The following is a 14,604-nucleotide window of genomic DNA, read 5'->3' as shown; positions in this document are numbered from 1 at the left end:
TCAATAGAATATGTATCCTTGGATGTTAAGCTCCTAACAATGATCTTTTTTCAGTGAGAATTAAGTGATGCCCACAACATCATACATGCCAATCTCCATATCAGCCAGGACATATCCTCTTCTCATTACTACTCTCTAGGAGCAGGTAGAGGAGCCTGAAGACACACACTCTATGGTTTAGGAACAGCTTCTTCTCCTCTGCAATCAGATTTCTGAATGGACAATTAACACGTATACTACCTTAGTATATTTTCCTTCTTTTGCTCTCTTTTTGCACTATTTATTTAATATGTTTTAAAAATATATTTCTGATTGTAATTTATAGAATTTTTATTTTTATATATTTCAATGTACTGCTACTGCAAAACAACAAATTTCACTACATGTGCCTGATATTAAACCTGATTCTGATTCTGTTGTGACTTTCTCCTGATCAATATTGCAATCTCTCCAACTCTTTCACTCACACTCTTTATCATAACCAAAGCAGGATAACCCAGCAATATTGAGCTGACTGTTCAGTCCCTCATGCAACCAGGTCTTTGTAATGGCAACAACAGTTGTGGAAGCAGAGTCATTGATAACATTTAAGAAAGTTCCAGATGAGCACTTGGAATGCCAAGGTACGGAAGGCTCACATCCAAGTGCTGGAAAACAGGATTATGAATGGGCACCTGTGAGTTAGTGAGGATGTGGTGGAATTAATGGTCTATTTCTATGCTGTGTAATCTCGTGACAAAATATCCCCTAAATTTCACAAGGACATCAGTTGCATTGTGATGGATAGTTACCTCTTATAATTGAGTAAAACACATGTCTCAGTGAATACCCTTGTCAACCAGACATAAGGGACAAAACACAACAAATGACTTTCTATCGACCATGAAGATTTTCATTATTTTGTTTTGTTTGGTAGAGATTTCGTTAAGGCAATTTTAGATCTTCCTTACACTTAACTATATATTCACCCAACTCACTTAAACAATGTGGCTGAAGTGATTATGAATATCTGGCCAGGTTAGATCACATTTACAGAAATAGCAGTCACAGTGTTATACTAGACGTTCATCACAATATTGTGGCTACCTGTATTTAGCAATGCTTTGGAGAAGTCCTGGTGTCTACTGAACAGCAGTAGTGTCCACATTACTTTTCTAATAATGTGTAGGGAAAGAATTTTATCAACATGAAGAGAAAAATCAATATCTCAATTTCATTTATAAAGCAAAATAAAAAGAATTCCAAGAAATGTTAACTTAGCTAATTTTAAGAGGCTTCATAATTTTTAAAAGACTGAACAGAGTTCTGAAATGATTGATTAATGCACAGTTGTAAGTAGAAGAAAAGGAAGGGAGTCATTCAATTCATATTCAGTGGCTCTTCCACGATCAGCCTTTGAGAGTGCAGTATTGTTATAGGCAGAGACTGCAATTTTTCCTACATTTGGAACTTACCTTCCAGAAGGTATAAACACTGCTGAGCTGACCTTCTTTCCACCAACTGTGTAAATGCTGTTGCATAATTGTTAAAATATATTTCACTGTCAGAATCAAGTTTAAATGTCATTCAAGAACTTTCTTTCACATTTGCCTGCACTCCAGAAAGGTGTGCTTTTACTTCATATTTAGTTCAAATATGAAGAATGCATCTCAATTCTATGATTCAGCGCACTGACAGAATAAAGTTCATCAAACAGTTTAAGTAAGAATGAAAGTCAAGATAACACTTAAGAGTATTTCAATATTTTTTGTGTTTTTTTACTATTGGTGATGCAGGACTTATTGAAGTTTATAATGAGGCAGCATTTTGCTCCATTATTGCTTGTGCTGCCTCTTTCAAAAAACATTTCATTTCAGTTGCCATGGACCTGTTCTTCCCCATAGCCGTGTATCTTCTTTAATCTTAATTGAACTATTCTCAGCTTAAAATGGCAATAACACCATTCTCAAACGGTCACTGTAGCAAGGTATTCAATGTTTCCTCTGCAAAATGTCATTCTGCCTAACCTTTCTCCTTACACTTTCAGTTTTAAATTGACGACTCTTCACCAGAAGAAATAATCTTTTGCTGCTCATATTAGGAGAATGATTTATTGTTAAGCAGAAACAATTGTATTAAATTACTCCTTAATCTTTTTTGCTCCAGTGGAAGCAGTCCCAGTATCTCAATTCTCTCTGCATCAGCCAGATTCAATTCCACACAATTTCTTCAGCCTCACTGTCTTTGCTATTATGAGACACCCAAATTATGAATTCAAATGACAGGATATACCTGTAGATCACCTTTTTTTACTCAATCCTCAAAGTTTAAAGTTCAATATAAATTTTATTATCAATATACATATATGTCACCATAGAGAATATAACCCTAAGATTCATCTTCTTGTGGGAGTACTCAATAAATTAATAACCATAACATGGGGCAAGTGAAGCTGAGTGAAGTTATTCCCTTTAGTTCAAGAGCCTAATAGTTGAGGGGGAGTAACAGTCCTGATCCTGGTGCTGTGAGTCCTGAGGCTCTTGTACCTTCTTCCTGATGGCTGCAGCGAGAAGAGAGGAGGGCCGAGGTGCTGGGGGTCCCTGATGATGGATGTTGCTTTCCTGAGACAGAGTTTCATGTAGATGTGGTCATTGCTTGGGAGGGCTTTACCCGTGATGGACTGGGCCGTAGCCACTATTTTTTGTAGTATTTCCATTCGAGGGCATTGTTGTTTCCATATCAATCTGTGATGCAGCCGGTCAATATACTCTGCACTACACATCTGAAAAAGTTTGTCAAAGTTTTAGATGTCATGTAGAATCTCTGCAATCTTTTAAGGAAGTAGAGGTGCTGCCGTGCTTTCTCTGTAATTGCACTTACGTGCTGGGCCCAGGACAGGTCCTCCGAAACAATAATATCCATGAATTCCAAACCGCTAACCCTCTCCATCTTTGATCCTCTGATAAGGATGGGCTCATGGACCTCTGGTTTCCTCCTCCTGAAGTCTACAATCAGCTCCTCAGTTTTGCTGACATTGAATAAGAGGCTGCTGTTATGACACCACTCAGCCCAGTATGAAACTTCAAATGTAGTTGGCAAGTTATGACTTCATTCAGGTAGCCATGTATCTCTGTAGATCCATAGAATTATGGTGATATAAGGCACAGAAGGAGGCCATTTGTGCCATTATATTCATATAAAGTCCTAAAATGGACTGTAAGTTAAGTTGCAAACACGAGAGAATCTGCAGATGCTGGAAATTCAAGCAACACACTTCAAAGTTGCTAGTGAATGCAGCAGGTCAGGCAGCAACTTTGATGTGTGTTGCTTGTGTAAGTTAAGTCGACCAGCTCTTAGTCCATAGACAGTTTTGCTTCTTCAATTCTTCCAGTGTTAGAGGAGTTGTTTATTTCCTTTGCAACTTTTAATGTCTTTACGTTAAGATTAAAGTGCTACTTCTTTGCTTTCTTCCTAAATTTTTACAGCTGATATTTAATCTGCTACATGCTAGCACATTCTACGAAGTGATTCATTCTGTGAGCTTACGTCAGTGATAGGGAAATTATTGGGAGAAAACATTAAGTGATAAGATTTAGGTACACTTGGAGGAAATCCTGCCACACTGATTTGATAGAGATTTTTAAGGAACAAACAAATAAGAGAGATGAAACACAGCTGTAGGACTTGCCTAGATGGATTTTATTGAGGTATTAAACTAGGTCCCACATCGTAGGCTGATCCAGAAGATTAAGGCCAATGCAATCTAAGGTGAACTAGCTAATTAGATCAAAGATTAGATTAGTGATTAGAGATGATGGAAGGGTGTTTATACGACTGAAAGTATGTGGCCAGTGGTGTGCCGTGGGTATCAGTGCTACAACCCTTGTTCTTTGCAATATATACAGACAACGTTGATGCAAATGCAGGAGGTATAATTTATAACTTTGTGGATTATTTGAAAGTTGGCAGTGTTATAGATAGTAGAGAAAGTTGTCCATGGCCACAGCAGGATATAATTCAGATGGAAAGCTGGGAGGAATATTGGCAGATATAATTTAATCATGACTGAAGGCATGGTGGCTCTGGAGCGTGAAGACTCTTTATGAGTTGTCCTGAACAATACCAATACAAGTGTGAGGTGATTCATTTGGTGAAGTTGCATCAATGTAGGACTAAACAATAACTAGTAGGGTGCTAAAGGAAGCGAATGAACAGGGGGACCTTGGAGTGCAAGTTCACCGTTCCTTGAAGATGCTAACACATGGAGGTAGAGTGGCAAAGAAGGGATATGGGCATCGTAATTAGGACATTATGTTGCAACTTTGCAAAGCACCGATAGACCACGCTCCCAACACAGTGTACCGTTCTGGTTGCCACACTGGGTGGAATGTGGTTGCATTGTAGAGACTGTAGAGGAAATTAAACAGGATGTCATCTGGATTGAAAGAATTTGGTTATGGGGAGAGATATCGTGGGGTGGATTTGTTTTCTCTGGAATGAAGGAAGTATAGAGTTGAAAAAAAAGAACAACTTATTTTTCTGTGGCAGGCTATTGTGATCCTGAAAGCTGTACATGAAAGATTGGTGGAAACTGATTCAGTGAGAAGTTTTCTAAATGGATTTGTATACATATTTGACAGAGCAACATTAGCAGGGCTGAGGAGAGGTTAGGACAGAGTAATGGCAAAGACCAGAAAACTCCTTCAAAATCTCAATTATCTCCCTTTTCAACTGTATTTACGATGATTCCTTATGATTACTAGCTCACTTGGTGGCTGCTTGTGTTACTGGCTAGCAATTCCAATGAACCCTAATGATTAGAAGGGTGAAGATGTTGTTGTTTCTCTCTGGGCCTTGCGGTGCATCGGGCGGCAACCATGCCATTGCTTTAGCACCCATTTGTTCTTTATAAGGCTGAGTTGCTAGCTCGACGCTCAACCCAGCACAGATGCAAAGTGTGCAAGGAGCTGGCCTGATTCGAACCCAGGACCACTCGCTTCGAAGTCTGGTACACATGACACTACACCACTGACCGGCTAGAAGGGTGAAGTGGAGGAAGTTTATGTGTGCTTTATTTGTTAGCCACTGACGAAGCCTTCAGTAGTGAAGCTTCAGGATGGCTGGAGGCTCCATTCCTGTTCAGTACTCTGTTGTTGTGGAGGTTAGAGATCATCAATCTGAATGATAGTGGTGGTGGTAGGAAAAAGAACAGGGAACTGGAGGTTTAGATAGATAAGTACACGGTTTTGTGAAACCAGTAGTTTGGATGTGTGGGGGGGTTGAATCAGCAATAGGTCAGTGCAGTCAGGAAGAGTTGACGCTCGTCTTAAATGGCAGCCACTCTCTTGGTCTGGTGCTGTTTAGTAAACCTTGTCCCAACAGTGGTTGTTCCTGAATGAACATGATCCAAGTTCCTCCGAAAGGAGTGATGCAGCAGGAATGACGTGGAAATAACTTTTGTTAAGTGGATGATTCCAACTCAGAAATAACCAGTCAACTTTCCAGAGTGAGGCAAAATACTTGATTTCAATTTTTAAATGAAAAATATTTTGATTTGCTTTAGTAATGATTTTCCAGGCACATATTCAAAGATTATGGGGAGACGGCAGGCGTACAACATTGAGAGGGAAAATAAGTCAGCAATGATTAAATGGTAGACCGTCTCTATGGGCTGAAAGGTCTAATTCTGCTCCTGTGCTTTATGGTCGTATATTCCAAATGTATTCAACCGGAGTCAACACTCTTGGCAAAAGGTTTCTGCTCTGGACAAAATCTAGGTCAAATCTGCATTGGTTTTCTAATTTGGACATCTTCATCAAATTTCGGCTCCTAATTACTTGCACATCACTGTACATTAAATAATCTTTGAACTAGAGATGTCAGAGTCATGTATCTATTTTCTGTCTGCCTGTATTGTATATTGTATTGTGTGTTTTATTCGGGGTTATAGTAATTTGTCATGTGGGTAAGGACATGGTAGGAATAAATTAGTATAGTCACGTATTCACTCTTTGTGATGCTAGTTTAGTTAGAGATAGATGGAGCAGGGATTGGATATTATTGTTGAGTGTTTATCTCCCTTATTCCACTTCTTTCACATATCGTTATCGCTATATAAGATCATTCATCTTTGCTGGTTTCATAATAAAGGATCAAACATACTTTTTTTGTCTTGAAACACAATTATTTGGAAGCGATTCATGCAGTGTGAAGTCCCTTACTCAGTCTCTCAACGGTTTTGGTTTTTACTTTTCAAGTAACCGCTACAACAGCATTAATGAGACAACTTAGAATCAAACACCTATTCCTCATCCAAAGCACCAACTTGGCTAAGGAGACCAAATGTCATCTTTCAAGTTTGCTGATCGTACCAATCTAAGTGACTAGGAAGGAGGATACAAGAGACCAGGGGTATCTATATAAGCTGAAGGGGTGTGTAAGAACATAGCATATACAATCTGCATGATAAACAGATTTCTTCCCTCAGAGGTTAATTAAACTATAGAATTTTCTGCTCTCAAGTATTGTGGAGGCCAGATCATTAGATATATTTAAGATGGGGACAGATAAGTGCTGTATTTCCAAAATAAAAGAAATTAACTAATTGAGGGTTTCAGACCTGGCACAGATCAGATTAGCCCTGATTATATCAAAATGGTTGGACAGGCCTAAGGAACCTGATGGCTTACTCCTGCCCCAGTTGTGTTCTTATTCAATACGATGCAGAAAAGTATGAAGCGGGCTACCTGGGTGCTCAAAACAGAAGAGCAGACTTTTTTACTAAGGTGAATGATTGCATAAACAGTGAGTGATTCCAAAGACAGCTGAGGCGGTAAGGCCAATAAGTAGGTACAGCAAGTGATGAAGAAAGTGAACAGTATGTTAAACGTTTCTGTGCTTGAACAGCAGTGAATCAGAGTCTGGAGGTGAAAAATAAATCACCCAGGTTGAGGAGGGAGCTTTAAAAATCAGCACTTCGTAGCTGTTTTTCAGAGCTTGAACAGTCGCCATTTGGAGTTCAGGATTCATTAGCAAGATCAAGTAAAAATAAGGCAGGGGCAAGCAGAGCAGCCAGTGTTAGAGTGGGACAGTGTTAGAGGGGGGAGACTTTATTGCTTTGGCTCAACGAGCTTGGGTGATAATAGGAATGGGCAATGTAAGAATCTGGTAATCTTTTTCCAGCTCACTCTTCTCCTGTTACTGAATAGTTAGGGCAGTAAGAATGGCTCCAGGTCTGTGTGCGGGATGTGGGAAACTGGGAGACCTCCAGCCTCCCGGATAACCACATCTGCACCATGTGCACTGAGCTGCAGCTCCTCAGAGTACATGTTAGGGAACTGGAGCTGCATCTCAGTGACCTTCAACTCATACGGGAAACTGTGGAGATGATTGATCAGAGCTACAGGAAGGTAGTCACCCCTAGGTTGCAGGAGACAGGTGAATGGGTGATTGTGAGGAGAGGGAAGGGAAATAGGCAGCCAGTACAGAGTGACAAGGAGACCATTTTGGATAATGTTAGGGGTGATAACCTAGCAGAGGGGAGCCGCAGCTATTGGGATTCTGGCACTGAGTCTGGCGCTGTGGCTCAGAAGGGGAGGGAGTAGAAGAGGAACACAGTGGTGATGGGAGATTCCATAGTTAGAGGAGCAGATAGGACAGTCTATGGATGCAATAGAGAGACACTGATGGCATTTGCCTCCCATGTGACAGAGTCAAGGATGTCTCAGATTGTGTCCATGACACTCCAAAGGGGTAGGGTGAGCAGCCAGACATCTTAGTACATATTGGAACTGATGACACAGGAAGGAAAAGAGAGGAACTCTTAATATGAGAATTTAGAGAGCTAGGTAGAAAGCTGAAAAGTACGACTTCCAGGGTAACATTCTCTGGATTGCTGCCTGTGCCACACGCCAGGATGATATGGCAGATGAATACGCGGCCAAAGAACTGATGCAGGGGACAGGGTTTCACATTTATGGGTCATTGGGATTACTCTGGGAAAGGTATGACCTGTACAAAAGGGACAGACTACATATGAACCCGAGGGGGACCAATATCCTTGTGGGCAGGTTTGCTAAAGTTGTTTGGAGGGTTTATATGAATTTGGCAGTGGGATGTGAACCAAGGTGATAGGTCTGAGTATAGTGATGTTGGTTTACAAGTTAAGGTAGTGTATAGTGAGATTGGCAGGAAGGACAGGCAGATGATTGAACCAAATTGCAGTCAGTGGGATAGGATGCAGTGTAAAAGGGGGACAAAATTGTAAAGAGTGACAAGTGCAGGACTGAAGGTTTTATATTGGAATGCACACAGTATACAAAATAATGATGATCTTTCAGTGCAGTTTGAGATAGGGGCATGACATTCTGGGTATCATGAAGTCATGGCTGAGAGATGATTTTATTTGGGAGCTTAATATCCAAAGATAAATAATCTATCGAAAGGTTAGGCAGGTAGGCAGAGGAGGAAGAGTGGCTCTGCTGGTAGAAAGTGAAATAAAATTTTTAGAAATAGGTGACGTAGGATGGGAAGATGTAGAATCCTTGTGGGTAGAGTTAAGAAACTGCAAGGGTAAGAAGATCCTGATGAGAATTATTTGCAGGCCTCTGAACAGTAGCCAGGATGTGGTTATGAATTACAATGGGAGAGAGAGAGACAATGCCTGTCAAAAAAACAATGCTACGTCAGTCATGTGGATGTCGATATGCAGATAGATTGGGAAAGTCAAGCTGATGGTGAATCTCAAGAGAAAGAACTTGTGTGCCTCTGAGATGGCCTTTTGGAGCAGCTTGTGGTTGAGTCCAATAAGGATCAGCAGTTCTTGACTGGGTGTTGTATAATGAACTGCATATGATTAAGGAGCTTAAAGTAAAGGAACCCTCAGAAACAGTGATCATAATATGATAGAATTCACCGAAGCTGCAGTTAGAAGTATTGGTATGACAGAGGAGTAAAGGGAATTACAAAGGCATTGAGAGAGGAACTGGCTGAAGTTGATTGGAAGGGTACAATAGCAGGAATGATGACAAAGCAGCAATGGTTGGAGTTTCTGGGAACAATTTGGAAGGCACTGGATACTTACATTCCCAAACAGAGAAAGTATTCTAAAGGCAAGATAAGGGAAGTCAAAGCTAACATAAAAGCAAAAGGAAAGGAATATGATATAGCAAAAATTAGTGGAATTTTAGAGGATTGGGAATTTTTAGAAAGCCAGCAGAAGGCAACTAAAAAAACCATAAGGGGAGGGGAGAAAGATAAAGTAAGCTAGGCAATAATATAAAAAAAATGATGCCAAAAGTTTTTTCAAATATATGAAGAGTAAAAGGATGTGAGAGTGGATATGGGAGCACTGGAAAATGACACTGGAGTGATTGGAACTGGAAACAAGGAAATAGCAGATGAACTGAATAAGTATTTTGGATCAATCTTGACTGTGGAAGCCGCTAGTAGCATGCTGGAAAGTCAGGAGTGTCAGATGGTTGAATTGAGTGAAGTTGCTATAACTAGGGAGATGGTGGTTGGGAAACTGAAAGCTTTGAAGGTAGATAAGCCACCTGGATCTGATGGACTACATGTCAGGGTTCTAAAAGAGGTAGCTGAAGAGATTGTGCAGGCATTGGTAACGATCTTTCAAGAAGCAATAGATTTTGGCGTAATTCTGGAGGATTGCAAAACTGCAATGTCACTCCACTCTTCAAGAAGGGAGAGAGGTAGAAGAAAGGAAATTATACATCAGTTAGCCTGACCTTAGTAGTTGGGAAGATGTTGAAGTTGCTGGTAAAAGATGTGGTTTTTGGAGTATTTGGAAGCACAGGACAAGATAAGCCAAAGTTAGCATGGTTTCCTTAAGGGAAAGTCTTGCCTGATAAATCTGTTGGAATTCTTTGAAGGAATAACAAGCATGATATACAAAGGAGAATCAGTGGATATTGTGTACTTGGATTTTCAGAAGGCCTTCTTTTGACAAGGTGCCACACATGAGGCTACTGAACAGGGTATTACAGGAATTATACTAGCATGGACAGAGCATTGGCTGATTGACAGGAAGTAAAGCATGGGAATAAATGGATTCTTTTTGGATTGAGTACCTGTGACTAGTGGTGTTCCACGCAAGTCTGTGTTGGGACCACTTCTTTTTATGTTGTAAGTCGATGATTTGGATGATGAAGTTGATAGCTTTCTGGCCATGTTTGTGGACAATATGAAGATAGGTGAAGGGGCAGGTAGTGTTGAGGAAGCAGAGAGGCTGCAGAAGAACCTAGACAGATTAGGAGAATGGGTAAAGATGTGGCAAATGGAATACAGTGTTGGGAGGTCATGCACTTTGGTAGAATGAATAAAAGCACAAACAATTTTCTAAGTGGGAGAACATTCAAAAATCTGAGGTGCAAAGGATTTGGGAGTCCTTGTGCAGGATTCCTAAAGATTATTTTGCAGGTTGAAGCAATGATGAGGAAGGCAAATGCCATATTAGCATTCATTTCAAGAGGACTAGCATATAAAAGCAAGAATGAAATGCTAAGTCTGTATAAGGCACTGGTGAGGCCTCACTTGGAGTACTGTGAGCAGTTTTAGGCGCCGCTAAAGAAAGGGTGTACTGAAACTGGAGAGGGTTCAAAGGAGGTTCACAAAAATAATTCTGTGAATGGAAGATTTATTACGTGAGCAGCAATTGAAGGCTCCGGGCCTGTACTTGCTGGAATTTAGAAGAATGAGGGGAAACCCGTGAAAAGTAGAAAGCCAATCATTAACAAGAGAAAATCTGCAGATTCTGGAAATCCAAGCAATGCACACAAAATGCTGAAAGGCTGAGATAGAGTGATGTGAAGATGATGTTTCCTTTGGTGGGGGAGTTTAGGATCAGAGCACACAGCCTCAAAATAGGAAGATGTCCATTGAGGAGGAGTTTCCATTGTCCATTTAGAACAGAAATGAAGTTGGTGAATCTGTGTAATTCATTGCCACCGGTGGCTGCGCAGGCCAGGTCACTGAGTGCATTTAAGGCAGAGGCCGATAGGATCTTGATTAGTCAGTGCATGAAAGCTTATGGAGAGAAGGCAGGAGAATCGACTTGAGCGGGAAATGGATCAGCCATGGAGCAGTCTCGATGGACCCAATGGCCTAATTCTGCTCCTATGTCTTATGGTCTTATGGTCTCATGCAAGAAACTAATCTTCAGTTTATCTTCAAAGAATTGGAGTAATTGCATTGTGGTGGGAAAGCTTGACTGTAAAATTATTTGACTACCAATTCCCAATCCAACTGAACGTCTGTCCAGTTTTAAAGTGAACATCTGTTTTTAAACCTAAGCACACATTGATGGGTAGCTCGGTGAAAAGCGCTTTTGTTGTTATGAAGGATGGGGAATTTTGTTATATCCTGCTTCCGCACTGCCTGCTGTTCATGTAATTTCTCTATTAAAATAACATACCATTTGATTGAAGCTTGAATCAATCTGTTCTGCTCTTGTATTTGTTTGCCCACCAGAGTTTAGGAGAATCAATTGTCTTCATGGTGCGCTTCAGTAAATTAGTGTACAGTGTCAAAGGTTTTCTTATTGTTTAACAGATCTCTGAATATTTTATGGGGTCAGTAAAAACACATCTTGGATCATAAGTAGGATGGAAAATTGCATTTTTAAACTAACTTACATTATCTAGTGTAAACATTCAAATGTGTAAAGATAGCCAGCCATTTGCTTAGGATTTCTTCTGTTTGTCTTGCTATAACACATTAAAGCACCAGACAAAACTTATATGCAGCAATTTTTGTAAATCTTCTGCAGAAATTATGTTGGGAGATTGGAAACCTTTGGACATCCAATATGGCTTAATTTTAAATTTTATTCAGCCTGATGCAAACTGTATATTGAATATTATTTTTACTTCCTGTATCATGATCTGTACATTTTATACACAGTTGTAACACAGATCAAATATTTTCCTCCAAAGTCTGTTCACCTGGATTGGCAGTGTATGGCTTAATGTTAAACTTCACACGAGAAACTGGGCACCACTGGGGTTTAGGTGGAGAAAACGAATAGGAGGCAGGGAGCTGGCTCCAAGCTTCCTTCCTATGGCAGGAATTCGAAAGGCTGTCTGTGCACTTCATCCCCAGAACAGGGCTGAACATTCCTAACAGATTGGTTTCAGTTTAATAAGGGTTGAATACTTTCTGAATTTTTTTCTTGAAAATTAGCCAAAGTAGCAACACCCTTGCAAAGATGACTATAAATTCTTAGGTAGTCACAGCTGTTTTCTTTGCTGCTGGTAGGAAAGCATTTTTTTGCACAATATTTTACTCAGAGGCTGTGGTGTACAATCTGAGGTTTGATTCATCTCTCTTTTATCAGGATTGGTAAATGCCGCCCTATGTTGGACCTCAGATAGGGACGTGGATGACTAATCATTGGAGCTAGCTGTCAAAGACTTGTCATTTGAAAAGAGAAAACAGACACCACTGAAATCTTCAACACCTCAAGCAGCATCTTTGGAAAGAAGAAGAGTTTACTCTTCACGTTCATGGAATTGTTCTACCTCTGGTGGTCTTATTCCTATGCACAATAGCAACATTAAATTCACTACCTTTAGGTAACTTATTCTTTTTTCTGTATCAGGACTGGCCATTTTTGCTATAAGTCATCTATTTATGTTTTTGGATCAGTTTTTCTCTTTCCATTAGCCCAGTCTGTCCAGTTGGGTATGTCCTGTAGCCCTACTGTTAGCAATACCTAACACAAAGAAGCAAATAATTCTTTAAGGTGTTTCTATACACTCATTCATTCATCATTTCCATCTCTTACACCACCTCTGTAGGCTACAATTACCTTTTTATCTCCTCTCTAGTTCTGATAAAGGTTTTTAACCTGAAGACTGTCTGGTGACATTATACCTACACACTGTGCATAAGTATTAGGCACACATATATAACCAGGGTGCCTAAGACTTTTGCTCAGAACTGTACTAATTTTACATATTGCGCCTATGCCATACCCCCACCCTGGCACTCCTTTCTGCCATCTGTCCCACACCCCTCCTGCAACACTCTGCCCTTGCCATTCCCAGCATATTTTGCTCCCACCAGATTTACAAATTTGCTCTCCACTCCACATTGACAAACACAGTGCTTTGCAAAAGGTTTTGGTGCCCTAGCTATATATGTGCCTATGACTTTTGCACAGTACTGAACATGATTCAAACTGCATGCACCTGGCAGAGACAGAGGCAGGCAGCTCAGTCATTGCTGTTAGATGGTCAGCATATAAGGGCTCTGCCAAAGTCAACTCCACCTGCTCTGTGCAAACTGGGGCCTTTGGGATATGAAATGGCAATGTGGCTGCTGTTGGGGAAGTGTGTTGAAAGTGGAAATTCAGGGCTGAGGCCTTAGGTCTATGATTCATTCTATGATTACTCTCATGTTATGCTGATGAATACTTTGTTGGCAATTATTGCAGTCATGCAAGGTCAAAGATAAGGTAACTGCTGCATTTTTTTTAAAAGGTGGATATTGACCCAGTTGAGCTCATATATACTGTAATAAAGTGTTCATGAGCTAGTCCTCATCAGACAATGAAAGGTGGAGAGGTACAGCAATTTAAAATTCCTCGGTGTTATAATTTTGGAGGATTTGTCCTGCATCCACAATGTAATTGTCATTACAGCAGTACCTCTACTTTTTTAGAAGTTTTTGAAAATTTGACATGTCATCTAAAACTCTGACAAACTTGTATAGGCGTGTAGTGGAGAGTGAACCGACTGGTTGCATCATGGAAACACCAAAGCCCGTGAATGGAAATGCCGACAAGAAACAGCCCAATCCATCACAGATAAAGCCCTTCACCATTATTGTTATTGAGCACATCTACAATAAGCACCGTCACGGGAAAGCAACATCCATCGTCAAAGACCTCCACCATTTACGATTGGTATTCATTGATTATTTATTTATTATTTTTTCCCCCTCTTTTTGTATTTGCAGCTCGATTTTTACACATTGGGTTGTTTGTCTGTCTTTACTGTGTGTGGTTTTTCATTGATTCTATTGTGGTTTTTTTGTATTTACTGTGAATGATCACAAGAAAGTGAATCTCAGGGTAGTATATGGCGACATATATGTACTTTGATATTAAATATATTTTGTACTTTGAACTTTGCCTAAGCAAACATCAAGACTCACTGCAATTTGTTTCTTGCCCCGATAGGTCTACATTGAATGCAACCTCACTGGCTCTGAACTTGGCCTTTGTCCATCTGGAGAACAACGGTACCTATATCAGGCTGCTGTTTATTGATTACAGCTCAGTGTTCAGTGCCATCATTCCCTCAGTACTAAACAATCAGCTTCAGAACCTGGGCCTCTGTACCTCCCTCTGCAAGTGGATCCTTGACCAAAGTCAGCGTGGATCGGAAATTCCTTCTCATTGACAAACAACACTGGCACACCTCAAGGATGTGTGCTTAGCCTACGGCTCTGCTCTCTCTATACCCAAGACTGTGTGGCTAGGCGCAGTGCAAATACCATGAATCAGTTCACTGATGACACAACTGTTGTCAGCAGAGTCTTAGGTAGTGATGAGGAGGCGTACAGATAGATAGATAGATCAGCTAGTTGACTGATGTTGCAATA

The sequence above is a fragment of the Mobula birostris genome, chromosome 3, assembly GCF_030028105.1.
Source record: "Mobula birostris isolate sMobBir1 chromosome 3, sMobBir1.hap1, whole genome shotgun sequence".
In the NCBI taxonomy this organism is placed as follows: domain Eukaryota; kingdom Metazoa; phylum Chordata; class Chondrichthyes; order Myliobatiformes; family Myliobatidae; genus Mobula; species Mobula birostris.
Note: the sequence above shows the minus strand (reverse complement) of the source record.